We start from the raw sequence: 12,012 nt of genomic DNA, 5'->3' as shown, positions 1-12,012 counted from the left end.
TTTACATGAAGCCTCACCTTAAAGGGATCTAACCTGCCAGATAGGTTGTAAAACCAGATTACCTCTTTCTCGGAAGTAATACAAGAGAAAATGTCGTGAGGTACACCACTGCCAAAGAAAGTGTTATCTGAGCGTTAAATTACACACGGGCACAGATACCTTTCAAGTATCTGAAAGGCAGAAAAATGATCATTCTTCGCATGAAAAACAGACCAGCAATTAAAAAAAAAAAAAGAAAGAAAACGATGCCGGCTGCAGCACGTCCAGAAAGATCTGTTGCACTGATCCTACCAGAAACATAAACAACCCAGCAAGGGGAACACAGTCAATTGAACAGCACAGGCCTTATAATGCTAACTTGTTTCTAAAAAGAAAACACTCGGGACCAGGAGTCAGCCCTCTTCAATCAGAGGCACGGAATCAAAACTCTTTCTTCTGGCAGCAATGGGTACTTTGGAGTAACGAGGACTTTGTGGCTTCTGGAATTATTCATCGTGCATCTATTCATAGGAAAACACGGTTAGAGTTTCTAAGATAGCCTATAGGTTACTCTCTAGGACTTCACCGCTGGAGGACCGCACAACCCCTAAGAGCCTTCTCCGGCACTAGAGGCTAAGGCGGGTGAAGGAAGCTCATCAGACGAAAACCAAATTCTAGAAGTTATTTCCGCATCAACACGAAAAATGCCAACCACAAGAACAAACTAATTAACACCAAAGATCAGAACAGAAAGGGTAAAGAAAGGCAACAGGGGACGCCGAAAAAGCCACTCCAACATACTTCGTGGCCATACGCTTGGGAGCAAGCCCCAATTTTTTCGGCTTCTACTTGGTATCTGCAGCAATGGCCCAACACGGCACCGAGTCACAGGAGGCACATGCGTCCGTTACAGGACGAGTGGTCACGGAAGACAGAGCTCCGCACCAGTGAGACTTCTCATGTCATGTTACATGAACTTACAGTACAAACGATTTACACAGGTCTCTCAATGAAGGGAAGTTTTTAAAAAAATAAATCTCTTTATCTCTCCTGCCTCGAGCTGAAGAATCTACGACATATTTGGGCTACATGTAACAAGTATTAGTGAAAGATACTAGTAAGCCCATCTTATCTAATTGTGATCAACTGCCATTAAACCTACTCTTAATTCACACAAGGGTCTGGACAGATACTGCACAGCACAGCCCGTGTGGAAGCAACGGCTGGCATCCTACAATTGGGCCAGGAGACCGACTTCACAAGACAGAGAAACAGGAAGAAAAGGTTTGAGAGGTTTTAAACTTTAAAAATCCCTAAGATAATCAGCTCTCTCCCAAAGAGAAAACTTTCTAGGTTTTCGAAAATAAGACACCGCAATATCTTAATAAGATGTTCTACCTTAATCTATGCAATTAAATTCTACAACCGTATATCGTGCTTACCAAGATCAAGGTGGGATCCAGCAAAGCGGCCGACAATGAGCGCAAACAGCTAAACAAAGAGCAGGAAGACACCGGAGAGGAGGCCCGCGCAGGGCCAGGATGCTGCACCAAGAGCTCCTCTGGGTGACACAGGAGCTCCTGAGGACGAGCTGGGAGGCACCTGGCAGGACCTGAGCCAGCAGAGCCGCAAGCATGGAAATGAGGAGGGAGAAGGGGAGCAGCCTGAACGAAGCTACGTCACAGACCAGAAAAACACGGGATGTGCAAAGGATCAGCGAGTCATCGCACGAGGAGAGAGGCCACGGCGTGCCAGTCTGAGGGTGGAAAGACGGCGGGAAGCAGGCAGGGCAAGCAGGTGCGGCCTCCGAGCAGCTCAGGCAGGAAGCAATGGGAGTGGGGTGCGCAGAGCCCGCTGGGGCTGCTGAGCAGCTCCGCTCACCCACCCGGCTCCTTTAAGGTGCGAGTCACAGAGCCACTGAGCAGGCAGCAGGGACGCGGCAGCCAACAAAACCCAACCCAAGCCTCCGAGCTCAAGGCGCTGACCCAGAGTGTGAGAGAGAAAGAGAGAGAGAGAGAGAGTGTGTGTGTGTGTGTGCGCGCGCGCGTGACAGCCTGGGAGGGGGCGTCTGAGGAAGGACCCAGCGGAAGCAGGAAGCTGGCCAGGCCAGCTGGGCAGAGTACTGGCGGCACTGGGCACGGCGAGCCCAAAGGCCCGAGGCAAGGAACATGCCTGCTTTGTGTAAGGAAAGCGAAGTGGTCAGTGTGGCTGCAGCAGGGAGAGGAGGCGAAAATCAGACAAAATGGGAGATGGGACTGATGGGGAGACAAACCGGGGAGGGCCTTGTAGGTCAGAGAAAGGACCTCAGCTTTCATTCCGAACGGGAGGGAAAGCAGGATCTGAGCAGAGAAGCCACCCCAGATGGCCCGCCCGTGAACTGGTTCACTCTGGCTTCTGTAAGGAGGGGGGCACAGGCAGACACAGGAGACGGACTGAACGACTCCCATGATGACGCTGACTCAGGCCGGGGCAGAAGGAGCAATGAACGGGGGGACATGACGGAGGTGACCGCAGTGAGACCATCTGTGGACAGCCAGATTGGGGGTGCGCACCCAAGGAGCCGAGGACAACACTGAGGTCTTCCGTCCAAACACAGACGGGCATCTGCCCCTGATGGAGATGGAGAAGGTGCAGGCAAAGCTGGTCTGGGGAAGACAGGCAGGTGCTGAGCTCTGACCATGTGAAAATCAGGGTAAGCACGAGCACTGGGAAGGCATGGCTCCAGGTAGAAAGGAACAGGGAGGTGAAAAAAACCCAAAATCTGTGGGAAAGGATTTCCATGACTAATCTTGGTCAGCCCAAAGGGCCACACACAAAAGGGTGAACAGCTGCCCGCCCCTAACTCCAAAGCCACCAGCAGCAGGAAGAGGCCCTCAGGCGGAAAAGTGCCCAGGGGCTAAGGCTGGAGACAGACAAGGACACACCTCTCTTCGGTTTGGATATGGCCGACCTGCTTACAGTCTTTCAAGGTGAGCGAAAATCTAGGTTCTAAGAAGACATTCTTTTTTTTTTAAGATTTTATTTATTTATTTGACAGACAGAGATCACAAGTAGACACAGAGAGAGATCACAAGTAGACAGAGAGGCAGGCAGAGAGAGAGAGAGAAGCAGGCTCCCTGCTGAGCAGAGAGCCCGATGCGGGACTCGATCCCAGGACCCTGAGATCACGACCTGAGCCGAAGGCAGCGGCTTAACCCACTGAGCCACCCAGGCGCCCCTAAGAAGACATTCTTGTCAAAGACCCATGGCTCCTAAAAAATTCTGACAACAGGGGCACCTGGGTGGCTCAGCGGGTTGAGCCTCTGCCTTCAGCTCAGGTCCTGGTCTCAGGGTCCTGGGATCGAGACCACGTTGGGCTCTCTGCTCGGTGGGGAGCCTGCTTCCTTCCCTCTCTCTGCCTGCCTCTCTGCCTGCCTGTGACCTCTCTGTCAAATAAATAAAAAGTCTTTAAAAAAAAAAATTCTGACAACAGATACTGAAGTTTCTGTGGTTTCCCAATCCCAGAATAAGAGGGCTTCGAAATATAAATTTGCTTTTAAGAAAACAAAACTGCCACCAGGGGCACAGAGGCTGGCAAACAATGCCACCGGCACCGAGGTCGCAGGGCCGGCCGCCGCACTGCTGGCCTGTTCCCCCCAGACTGTCCCACAGGGGCTTCAAGGGCGCAGACCGCAGCCCCCACATCCGAAACATGGACTTGCCTGTGCCGACGAGCAGTCATCCCACGGGCTCTCACAACACGAGGCAAACCTACGGAGCACCATCCCCGAGCTGGCCTCACCGTCTAGCCACAAGCATGGCAGCGGCTACGCGGCACATAAACACAGGCGCAGACATATATACGCAGGAAAAGACACACTTTTTAACAAGAGTTCTGTCCTTCCTTTTCTTCCTCCCCTTCTGCGTAATCCAGCCAAGGGCAAGAAGGTGAGATGCTGATGGAGAGCCATGGCAGCCTGGTGGCCGGAGGGGGGTGGGGTGGGGTGGGGTGGGGGTGGCGTCTTGAGAGACAAGGAAGGCGTGCGGGGCAGAGGCACCAGGAGAGGGGGTCGGAGCCTGACTGGGGTGATGGCCGTGAAAGCAGGAAACTCACCTGATCAAATAAATATTTACAGATAATGGGAAGCAGCTTTGTACTGGCAGAGAAGAAAGGCACAGGTACGAATAAGGGAAAAACCTGAAAGACCCACACAGGATCAGACTGAAGCTGAAGCACGGTGTGAACTCTGGGTTCTCACTACACGGACAGACAGACGTGGAAATGAACATATGCGAGTGTGTGTGTGTGTGTACATTTCCTAGCTCTGTCTATGCAAGGGCACGGGAGAAGTGGCAGCCCAACAGGAGGGAGCCCATCTAGTAGTACCCAGAACTGGTTTCCTTTTCTTTCTTTTTTAAGATTCATTTATTTGAGAGAGGGAGAGAGAACACGCTCGCACGAGGAGAGAGGCGGAGAGGAGGAGAGAAACTCAAGTAGACACTGTGCTGACCACGGATCCCCATGTTGGTGCTCCGTCCTGTGACCCCAAGGTCAGACCTGAGCCGCAACCAAGAGTCAGACACTGACGGCACCACCCAGGCCCCCCAGAACTGGTTTTCTAAATGTCATTCTCCATTGCAAGAAACCAGGCTCCTGGTTCCAGGCTCCTGGACCATCGTGGGCCATGGAGTGAGGAAGCGCTCCGAGAGTAACGGAAGTGTGTCTGGGGACCAGAGAGGCCAGCGAGGGACAGCCGGAGCATCAAAATAAACAATGAAAGTAACAGATGTTAAGCCACTGCAGAAAATACAACACAAGCATCCACAGTACATTTATAAGCAAGCGGGAAGCCTGAAGAATGAAGTATTCACAGAGTCCCAGCATGCCTCTCAACATCCTGATTTCCAAAGGGACAAGCTGCTTCTCCTACAGCAGAGAAGCTTCACCAACGTGGCCAGCCAGGGCACAAACGGACCCAGGTACACGGAGCAGGTGACTGAAGAAGCCGGCACCGCCTGGGCGGGTCCTGCCAAAGACGCACAACCTGAGTCACATCAGGAGGAAGGAGCAGAAGCCAACCAAGGACAGTCTTCAAGGCCAACGCCTGGAATTCTCAAAATTACCAAGGAAGATAAGGAGAGCCAAGGAATGCTGAGACACAGCTGCAGATTGAAGGAGACTCAGGAGACTCAACCGGTAACTGAACCTGAGGTTCTCAACTAGGTCCCTCGGCCGTGAAGGCACTCTCGGAACAGCTGGCAAACCTGGACGGGGCCCGCCTGGGACGACACAGTGGGGGGGTATCGGGATTCATTTCCTGCACCTGAAGGCTTCGCTTTGATTGCGTAAGGACTGTGAGTGCAGGAAATGCCCCGTGAAATATCTGGGGATAATGGGTATCAGGTCTGCAACTTGCTTTCACAAATGGTTCAGAGGGGGAAAAGGCTCGATGCTGTTCTTGGAACCTTTCTGGTAGATTGAAATTGTTTCCAAAATATGCAAAAAAAAAAAAAAAAAAAAAAAAAAAAAAGAAGAAGAAAAAGAAAAAGAAGTCTTATATTTAGTCTCAGCTGATAGGAATGAATGAGAAGGATGGGAGTATTAAATTTTAAAAAGGTGAAGAGGGCAATTTAGGCTCTCTTCTGGTCCTCCGTCTGAGCTGCCCACTGCGCACGACCAGACGACACACCACATCAGACAGACTCACGCATGTCAACCATCACACAGAATAACATCCTAACAGCCCAACAGATGTGACTGAGCTAGTCAAAGGGAAACTCAAACTCATTCCCCTTGTAACAAATTGAAAGAACCCCTGAAAAGTTTCATAGCAAAGTAAATTTGTTAAAACTGACTCCAGGGGCACCTGAGTGGCTCAGTGGGTTAAAGCCTCTGCTTTCAGCTCAGGTCGTGATCCCGGGGTCCTGGGATCGAGCCCCGCATCGGGCTCTCTGCTCCGGGGGGAGCCTGCTTCCTCCTCTCTCTCTCTGCCTGCTTGTGATCTCTGTCAAATAAATAAATAAAATCCTAAAAAAAAAAAAAAAAACCAAAAACTGACTCCAGTGTTCCCACTATTTACATTAGATCAAGAAACTTCTTGAAAACTGAAGTGTAATTGACACAGACTATCCTAGTACTTTTCAGGGCTCATCAGTTAGTGCTCTGATATTCTCACACACTGGAAGTGATCCCCCAAAGTCTGGCTAGGACCTATCACACATGGAGTTACTGCAGTGCAGGCTGTGCCTGACATCCGACTTACTTATAACCGCAGGTCCGTACCTCCCACTCCCCTTCACTTATTTCTCCTGCCCCCCAACCCCTCCCCGCTCTGGTAACCAACAGTTCCCTGAACTTACCAGTCACTATATGTTTTGTTTGTTCATAAAAATCAAGTAACATTGTCAGAGACATAAACTGAGACACCAGGATAAAACACAAATCATGTTTAAGAAGTCAAGCCAATAAAAGGAGGACTCTCCTTTGTTGTGAGTGAACGTTAAAAAAAAAAAAACTGTTACTTTTTAGAACATTTACCAATATGTATTAAAAGCCTTAACAATGGGGGTGCCTGGGTGGCTCAGTGGGCTAAAGCCTCTGCCTTCGGTCAGGTCATGATCTCAGGGTCCTGGGATCGAGCCTCACATCAGGCTCTCTGCTCAGCAGGGAGCCTGTTTCTCCCTCTCTCTCTGTCTGCCTCTCTGCCTGCTTGTGATCTCTGTCTGTCAAATAAATAAACAAAATCTTTAAAAAAAAAAAAAAAAAGCCTTAACAATGGAAAACCCTTTCCTAATAAATCCAGAAATAACGATAAAAACTTAACTCACAGTGCATTTATTCTGCAGCAGACACTATCCTAAGCAACCCTCACAACCTATTACTAACCCCCCGCTTCCAGATGAGAACACGGAGGTGCCCACAGTGGCTCATCACTGTGCCTAGAGCCAAGTGGCAGTGAGTGGGAAAGCCAGGCTGGAACTCGACTAGTCTGGCATGGAGGCCACCCTCTTAGAAGGTAGGTTACCCTGCTTTTCTAAAACCTCCCCTGGAAAGGCGCTCTGGTGGCACACTTGGTTAAGTGTCCGACTCTTGGTTTCAACGCTGGTCCAGATCTCAGGGTCACAGGACCAAGCTCTGTGTGGGGCTCCGCACACAGGCCAAGTCTGCTTGATACTCTCTCCGTCTCCCTCTGCCCCTCCCCTCAGCTCAAAAGTGCACACATGCACATACTCTCTCTTTAAAATCTTTTTAAAAGGGGTGCCTGGGTGGCTAAGTGGGTAGGGCCTCTGCCTTCGGCTCAGGTCATGATCTCGGGGTCCTGGGATCGAGCCCCGCGTCGGACTCTCTGCTCAGCGGGGGGGAGCCTGCTTCCCCCTTTCTCTCTGCCTGCCTCTCCGCCTGCTTGTGATCTCTGTCAAATAAATAAATAAAACCTTTAAAAAAATTTTTTTAAAGAATAAAACGAAATAAAATCTCCCCTAGAAATTCATTCCACAGAAGTGTGAATCTGAAAGCATACAATGATTTACACCCAAAGATTACAACCAGGAAAAGCTAGAGAGTATCCAAATGTGCAACAGGAGACCAGCTAACTGATTAATTAACCGGGACTCCGGAATGCTGTGCAGCAACGGCAAATGACGTTCCTCTGGAAGGCTGCATAACGGTCCCCAAAGCTATCCATATCCTCATCCCCAGAACCCATAAATGTTACTTTATACGGCCAAAGAGATTCTGCACGTATGATTAAACTAAGGATCTTAAAACAGGAAGTGCATTCTGGATTATCCAAGCGGGACCAATGTAATTGCAAGAGTCTTTACAAGATGCAGGCCCACTAAGCTACTTCTCCGCCGACAGTAGAAGAGATGATGGAAGCCAGAAGCTGAGGTAGTAAGAGGAAGAGGCCAGGAGCTAAGGACCGCAGGTGCCCCTAGAAACCCAAAAAGGGAAGGAAACAATCTCTCCTGGAGCCTCCAGAAGGACTGAAGACCTCCCGACACCCTAACATCAGCCCAGCGACACTGATTGTGGACAACCGACCTCCAGAACCGTAAGATAATAAACTGGTGTTGTTTTAAACCACAAAGTTTGTAGAAATTTGTTAGCACAGCCACAGGTCTCGAATATACTTCCCAAAGAATATGGGGGAAGGGTAATGCAATATTAAGTAAAACAGCTCACAATGACCCAAATTTCTATTTTTAAATAATGTATCTATATGCACAGGAGAAAAGGAACAGGAGAAGATCTCTGCCACAAGGTAACATGGTCCTCCCTCTCCATGCCAGCAGTCCAGGGAGTTAGGGTCTTAGTTCTAGTATTTACAATTTTACAAAGAGGCTGTTACACTTCCATAATTAGGTAAAATAACTACTTAGGTACTTTACTAAACCTTTTAAAATAAATTTTATAGAAAAACAAATTTTCTGGTTAAGTCAGTGGTACAGAGATTCAAAATAAAGGTTAGGTTTTTTTTTTTTAATAAATTGTTTATCTTTAAGTAATCTCTAAGATGCCTAACATGGGGCTCAAATTCACGACCCTAAGAGTGAGTCACACCCTCCACTAACTGAGCCAGCCAGGCACCCAAAGATTTGGTTTTATCTGTACACACAGAGCTTAAAAGGGATCCATTTCCTAGGAATTGTGTTAAAAAATCTGTCTGTGTCTACCCTAGAGCTCCAGGCCAAGCTTTTTGCTCATTCATTCTGAACAGGCTTATCATGGGCCGTATCACCTACTCAGAGGGCCTGCTTAGAGCTGTTACTGGATCCACGGTTTACTGGATTTAATTCCTATAAATTCTTTACGTAGGTGACCTGGTGATCTTTCCAAACAAAGGTACGCCCTGTAAGATGGTATTGGCACAATTATGGATTTTCTGTTAGTAAGTATGCCTCTAAGACAGGTGTAATCCAAAACATATTTGACATCAAATACTAAATGGAAAATAAACAGTTCAAACAATACATGCCAGGAAGAAGATTTAATGAGCTATGAGCGAAAACGAGACCAAGGAGAGGAAATGTGTTACTGGGCAAACCACTGGTCTGACAGCTAACATTCCCTGCAGCTCAGGCGCTTTGACTTTGCATTATAAAAGAGTATCACTCGGATTATCATTCTGGGTATGGCTAAAGTATATCTGAAATCATTTCTTTGCAAGTAAGAACACAATTCAGGGCAGAGGAAATCACTGGTATCACCTGACAGGTCATCTAGTCACGCAGACACCAGCTTTTTCTAATAAACCTTTACTGAAATAGCTCCAGAGAAAACGGAATTGTGTTTAGGCCACGACAGGGTAGTATTCAGTTCAGTTCAACTTTGGCTGTAGAAGTACCACTTTCATAACTAATTGCGTCCTTGGCTGTACTACCATTATTTAACCGGCTAACATTCAAACGATGCCAGACAGCACTACCTTGAAATAAAGGTGTGTTTTTCAGGCTGACTGAACCACTCCTTCTGGCACATTCTGTCCATTAGCTTTTGTAAGGGGACAAAACAAGCAATTCGGCCCAAAGAGTCAACAATGCCAGGGTGAAGAGGTGCTTGTCTACACTGTCCTTTATTCTTCCACAGGTGCTGGGCCCATCTCCTTACTCTGAGGATCCTTCAGTCACCCAGTACTAGTGAGCCGCAGGAGGCAGGCACCTCCAAAGCCAGTACTCTCATTTTACTTGAAACTCATTTCCTAAAGCAAAGACACCATCAGGATTAGTAACTCCAGGTAATCCAGATCTCTGCAGCATGTCAAAACTGATTAGGCCACGGAGGAGGGAAAATCGACCTGTTTTTACCACCTCCTTGGCCTGTCTCAGGCGAGATGCTGAAGGATACCAAGCACCCCACCCACCCACCAAATGCAAGGTCTAGCTTCCCATCCCTAATTAAGATTTCAGATCACGAAGGGTTGGAAAATTGTCGTTTTTCCAATGAAATACAAATCGTTTCTAAACTCTCTCCTGGTGCAAAGAGGCAGCTGCAAATCTCCCCCTAAAAACCCCACACGGGACACAGGTGGAAGCCAGGCGAAGTTCACCTGCGTGTTTCCCCTCCTAGCTTCTGTTATTCCATTTGTGACGCTTAACTGTGGCTGCCACACCGAAGAGGCAGTAGGCAGGACAGAGCAGTAACTATCCACCCTGAGAATGATAGAAGACGGAATCAAACAACATGTGAATTTGAAGGGAATGCTAAAAACTTAGCCAGAAGAGCTCCAGCTTGATCCCACGGGGCCCCAGGTGTTTCAAAGGTTCTGCAAGCACTAAATGAGAATTTCTCTTTTTTCACGGACACAACCACCTCTTGAATATGAGAGATGCACGGGGAGTGCAATGCAGAGGCCTAACGGGCAGGAGTCCCACTGACTGAGGCCGCTCCCAGACACAAAGGCCACAGATGATCCCACCTCAGTGAAATATTCAAGAGAGACAAGTCCAAGGAGTTAGAGAGCAGATTAGTGATTGCCTGGGGCTAGGGTCAGAAATGGGTAGTGACTGAACATGGGCACCGGGATCTTTCAGGGGTGACGAAAATGTTCTAAAAGTGCGTTGTGGTGAGGACCGCACAACTCCGCATTTATGCGGGGGTGGGGGGGGCTGGAGGGCAGTCAATGAATAAGTACACTTAAAAGAGGTGAATTTTATGGTATGTAAATTTGACCTGAACAAAGCTCCCACTTAGAGAGAGAGTGGGGTGATGGACACTGGGGAAGGTATGTGCTATGGTGAGTGCTGTGAAGTGTGTAAACCTGGCGAGTCACAGACAGTACCCCTGGGGCTAGTAATAATTATATGTTAATTAAAAAAATCTTTTTAATTATAAAATAGTGAGAGAACGTGTGCTGTAAATTAAAAAAAAAAAAAAAGTTGGCAAGAATCAGTTGCGCAAGCTCCGCACTCCGAGACAAATGCAAACGGAGACCCTGCAGGTGGGCTGCTTACAGCACAGCTAAGACTAATGAAGGGCCCCGGGAAGACAGATTCTACGGAGTTCAGCTCTGCGATCCCACGCCACTCTGCTTCACTTGGAAGCGTCGCTCAGAACCTAAAGTATTTAACTTAATTTGCACAAACTGGCCACCATTCCCGGGGGCTCTCACCAAAACGAAGGGTAAGCATCCTAATAAAAATGATGTGGAAAATCTGTCATACACTACCCCGGTCGTGGGGAGCAAAGACATGACAGGGCAAGGCAGGAGTCTCTCGGGCCCACCTTGCCCATCAGCTTCCCGCACTGCACTCCTGAAAATCGGCACGCTGGGCAGTGCCGGGCTCGCGAAGAACCCAGGTCGCTGGAAACGTGATCGCGGCCCCTGCGGGAGCCGGCCCGGAACCGTGGGTGCGCCGGGCGCGCGGCTTCACTGCGCTCAAGTTTATCTCACGGGAGGAAACGGTGAGGCTGAGCAAGCTAAAACCCCGCGAGAGCCCGGAGACAGGGCCCCGCACCGGCTGTCTCGGGTGCGGGAAAACGTCCCGACCCCGCCCCGCGCTCCGGTGCGGCTCCCGTAGGGTCCAGGGACGCAGGGAGGCCCCGGCCGCCGCCGGCGCACGCCCCCGACCTCGGGCGCGCGGGCGGCTGCACAGGCCGGCGGGTCGGGGAGCGGCGCTCCGGGCGGCGAGCCGCCACCGAACCTACCTGCGGCCGCCTCAGGCTCGGGTCCGGCGGCCCCGGGATAACGGCGCCTCCGCGGCGAACACACCTCGCGTCTCCATTCGGGGCTGTTTACTCCCAAGTCTCGCGAAACTGCGCGACCGGGGCGGGGAGACAGACGGCGGAGAGCGCCAGGAGCGCCAGCCCCGCCGGCCGTGCGTCCCCTGCGTGCCCGGCGCCGGCCTGCGTGCGCGCTCTGGCCGCCGGGCCCGAGGCTGGCTGACGGACGAAGGTCTCGCGACACTTGCGGCCCGGGACGGGGCGGGGCAGGAGGGGGAAAGGGGGTGTGGCGAGCCTTCCGCCCAGGTCCGTGGCGGTGCTGGTGGGAGGCGCGGGGTAGGCCCTGGGCTTTGGGCCAGAAAGCGGCCGCGCGCGGCCCGGGCCCACGGATG

General features: G+C 50.3%; 1 protein-coding gene across 1 annotated transcript in view; it reads right to left on the bottom strand.

The window, feature by feature from the left end:
* The window catches only part of MBTPS1 (membrane bound transcription factor peptidase, site 1), a 51,104-nt gene extending 39,383 nt beyond the window's left edge, over window positions 1-11,721 (bottom strand). The window contains exon 1 of the mRNA XM_032853857.1: window positions 11,606-11,721. The gene's annotated coding sequence lies outside the window, so the exon portion shown is untranslated. The remainder of the gene's footprint in view (window positions 1-11,605) is intronic.
* Between the last annotated feature and the right edge of the window lie 291 nt (window positions 11,722-12,012).

This window comes from Lontra canadensis, unplaced genomic scaffold, assembly GCF_010015895.1.
Source record: "Lontra canadensis isolate GAN:19392208 unplaced genomic scaffold, GSC_riverotter_1.0 scaffold8, whole genome shotgun sequence".
Taxonomy (NCBI): Eukaryota; Metazoa; Chordata; class Mammalia; order Carnivora; family Mustelidae; genus Lontra; species Lontra canadensis.
Note: the sequence above shows the minus strand (reverse complement) of the source record. Positions and strands in the feature narration are given on the sequence as shown.